The sequence below is a fragment of the Octopus bimaculoides genome, chromosome 10, assembly GCF_001194135.2.
Source record: "Octopus bimaculoides isolate UCB-OBI-ISO-001 chromosome 10, ASM119413v2, whole genome shotgun sequence".
Lineage (NCBI taxonomy): Eukaryota > Metazoa > Mollusca > Cephalopoda > Octopoda > Octopodidae > Octopus > Octopus bimaculoides.
The window spans coordinates 26,390,411-26,395,097 of record NC_068990.1 but is presented as its reverse complement, the minus strand read 5'-3'; positions in this window follow the sequence as shown (position 1 = coordinate 26,395,097).

Below are 4,687 nucleotides of genomic sequence, written 5' to 3'. Positions count from 1 at the left end.
ATTTTGCATGTGAACTTCCATAATATAAAATGAACATGGAGATTAATTTTATTTTTCCTTCCTTTTTATTTTGAATATTATTTATTTTATTTTATTTTAAGGCAATAAGTATTTTCCCTTTGAAAATTGGATTTAATTTCATCATTTTGCATAAACACCAAAAATTTTGATAAAAGTTTAATTATAATTATTGTTGGGTTATAATTCATAAACCATTATCATCATCATCATCATCATCATAATCATCGTCATCATTAGCATCATCGTTTAACATCTGTTGTCCATGCTGGCGTGGGTCAGATGGTTTGACCGGGGCTGGTAAGCTGAGGGCTGCACCAGATTCCAGTCTGATTTGGCATGGACTTCTTTCCAAACAGCAACTACGCTGAGAGTATAACGGATGCTTTTGTGTGCCACCAGCTCCGGTGTCATTTGCATGACACCAGCATCTGCCACAACTACGATTTCACTTGGCTTGACAGCTCTTCTTCTAAAGCACAGCATTTTGCCAAAGGTCTTGGTCATTTGTCGTTGTCCCCATGAGGCCCAGTACTGGAAAGGTGCTTTCTATGTGCCACCAGTACAGGTGCCAGTTACGCAACACCAGCATCAGCCACATTGCTTATCATTCAATGTCTGTCTTCCATGTTGGCATCGGTTAGAGGATTTTTGACATGAGTCTTCTGGCAAGCCAGAGGACTGCACAAGCCCCATTGTCTATTTTGGCATAGTTTCTATGGTTTGATGCTTTTCCTAATGTCAACCACTTTACAGAGCAATGTTATATCTCTTGATGTTACCCATGAGGGCAAACAAATACTTCCAAAGTTACCCATTCGTATAACATATAATACTTTAGTAAATCAAACATATTTTTTTATTTACTGTATTCGAATGTTCCTACTTTTGAACCAGACCAACATGAATCAACGTTATATAATTCTGAATGGCATTTGGATTAAGAGTCCATTCCCTAATTCTTGGATTTATTGATTTTCAAGTGGAACTTAATCACATCAGCCAGTTCTCTTAGACATTGCCAATCCTTGATACAAACCAATCTTTCTGCTTCTGCAGCACATTCTGTATCTTTTACATCCCAATTCAAAGATATTTTTCTTCACATTATTTCCATGTTCTTTTGCAATTCTTCATCTCTTCTGTCCATCCACAGAAAAGGTAAGGAAGTGTTGAGGTTTTCTCGTTCTGAAAGCACTTAATTGTTTGGTATTTGTTCATCAGTGGAAACCGCATTAATCTTAAATAAGGAATGACTTTGTTACCTCCCTTCCTACCTTCGGCAGCCATTTTCTCCTCTAATATATTTTGTCATAACCTAATTCCTGTAACTACATTTTGTTCCCTTCTAATTGTTTGATTGCCATTAGTCTGCAACTATTCTGGAATCTTTCAAGATTCAAGATGAATTCTGTTTGGTCTCTTCTCCTCTATCTGCAATTATATTTTTTTCATTTACTGTCATAGCAATCAGGTGCTTAAAACATTTTCTTTTTTCTCTCTTTTTACGCAGTTTTCCTTCCATTTCTGGTATAACAAACTGAATGATAAATTTCTTCACTGTTCTGTCTCCTACATATTTGCGTATCTTATTATACAACATTTTCATGTTTGTGTCAGTTATTTACATACGATTTCCAGTTGAAGTTCCTGATTTATAGAACTACAGCCATCCTAATAATGCACAGCCTTTTACTTTGATTTCGTTCATGTATTTATATCTATTTATTTTCAGTTTTACTGTAGTTTCACATCACACATACCCATTAATATCTATGTGGAATTATATTTACGATTTGTACAATCATTTCCTAACAGTCAGTAACCATTCCTAAGTTCTTTTATTCACCTCAGACAAAGTACTGAAGTTGATAAATGTCGCCACCGTAAAATATATATATTTTTTTCTTGTGCTTGTTTTAGTCACAGTGGCCATGCTGGGGCACTACTTTCCATGCTGGTGTACCATCTTCCATGCCAGGGTACCACCTTATATGCTGGAGTACTCCCTTCCATGTTGAGGTACTCCCTTCCATGTTGAGGTACCCCCTTCCATGTTGAGGTACCCTCTTCCATGTTGAGGTACCCCCTTCCATGTTGAGGTATCCCCTTCCTAGTTGGGGTATCCCTTTCCATGCTAGGGGTACCACCTTCCATGTTGGGGTACCCCCTTCCATGCTGAGGCACTACCTTATATGCTAGGGCACTACCTATATGCTTTATGAATTTTATCTTTGGGTTAGCAATAATTGACCAATGTTCTCTTTTGTTTAGAATTTTTTATAAAACAAATTTTGGGGCCCTTACTATGAGCCAAACTTCTGACAGTGCTTCACACTTACTTCCCTGTAGGGTCCATCCATCTCTCACCTTCTTGTTCAATGAGACCCCTCCATCTCAGCAGATACTGACCGAACTCTCCTGAGGCTCAATTCTGTACCCTTATTTCAGGATGTTAAGAACACTTTTTGGAATTGAATCTCCCCTCCAATTCCTGTCAGCATGGACCATTGGCATTAAATGGTGGTGGTGGTGGTGGTGGTGAGGATGATGACAACGATGCCAATGATGATGACGATGATGGGGGTGAGAATGGTGGTGGTGGTGAGGATGATGATGATGATGATGATAGTGGTGGGGGCTGAGAATGATGGTGGTGGTGATAGTGGTGGTGATGATGACGATTATGATGATGATAGTGGTGGGAGCTGAGAATGATGGTGGTGGTGATGATGATGATTGTGGGGGCGAGAATAGTGGTGGTGTAGGTGTTGATGATAATGATGATGAATCCATTATTTTCATCAGAGATTACAGAATTGGAGCTAGGATTATGGAGTTTTTCAATAACCTTATCAGACACCTCAGAGTTAGTTATTTATGCAACATGAGAATGTGAAGCCTTTTCATTATTATTCATTGCTTTAAGCCCAAGGCTTTTAAATTTAGCCATCTTATAATAGAACCACCTCCCACACACCTATGCTTCTCACAGTTCAATTAAACCTCAGCCCCCTTTTTTTTTTAGCTCTTTCTCTTCATTTATTTTATCCCTAAATTAATTATCCTGTGAAGGTGTTTGGATTTGTGGTTAGTGTGTTGCATTCACAATCTCACAATCAGGATTTCAATTCCAGTACTGGGCAGTACATTGTGCTTTTGAGCGAAATACTTCAATTGATTAATAAGAACAGCAATTAATATTATTAAATAATATTATTAAATAATATCAATTTCAACCAGTGGTCATCATACTTAAAAACGTCTGAGGACCGTGAATTCTATTTAAATATAAACAATACATAGGTGCAGGTGTGGCTGTGTGGTAAGTAGCTTGTTTACCAACCACATGGTTCCGGGTTCCGTCCCACTGTGTGGCACCTTGGGCAAGTGTCTTCTACTATAGCCTCGGGCCAACCAAAGCCTTGTGAGTGGATTTGGTAGACGGAAACTGAAAGAAGCCCATCGTATGTATGTATGTATATATATGTGTGTATGTTTCTCTGTGTGTGTGTGTGTGTGTGTGTGTGTATGTGTGTGTGTGTGTGTGTGTGTTTATGTGTCTGTGTTTGTCTCCTCAACATCGCTTGACATGTGATACTGGTGTGTTTACGTCCTCGTAACCTCGCGGTCTGGCAAAAAGAGACTGATAGAATAAGTACTAGGCTTACAAAGAATAAGTCCTGGATGGATTTGCTCGACGAAAAAAAGGTGGTGCTCCAACATGGCCACAGTCAAATGACTGAAACAAGTAAAAGAATAAAAGACTACAAGAGACCACTATGTGGATCCCTTGTATGCTAAAAATAGATGTCAAACCGTCTTAACACTAGATCTGTGTTCTCAAGCTAGTGACACACTAGATGTTTATGAGATAGACAAATGAAAAGAAAGAAACATAGCACTTAATTCTGTATGGTTTGACATCTATTTTTAGCATACAAGGGATCCCTATAGTGATCTTTCATATTGTTTATGTCTAAACAGACTTCAATTCATATTGTTCCAATTCTCTCAGTTGTAACAGGAGTTCTTCTATGACAGACTGGCACCATGCTTAGGGGAAATATTGTGACCTCAATCATGAATATGTTATGGAAACCAAATAACCAGCCAATTGGGTCCTAAAAATCAAAACAGTACTAATCATCCCACAAGATTTTCCCACAAAATCAGGCCCAGTAACATGAAAAATGCACTCAATACACACTGTGAAGTGGTTGGCATTTGGAAAGGCATCCAGCCATAGAATCCATGCCAATGCTGACATCAGTGGTTAACACAGCTCTGTAGCAACGTGTTGGATCTTGTTAAACTGTCCAACCTATGCCAGCATAAAAATACAGGTGTTAGATAATAATAATAATAATAATAATAATAATAATAATAATAATAATAATAATAATAATAATAATAATAATAAACTACAGACAGTACACGGCTTTACCAAGGAAATAGAAATGAAATTCGGATTAGAAAAATGTGCCAAAGCAACCCTGAAAAGAGGAAAATTAGTTAAAAGTAGCAATATAACACTAGATAAAGCCAATGAAATAAGAGAACTAGACGAAAGCCAACCATATAAGTATTTAGGAGTCAATGAACTAGATAGGATACAACATACACAAATGAAAGAAAAAATAAAGAAAGATTACTATAGACGAGTTAG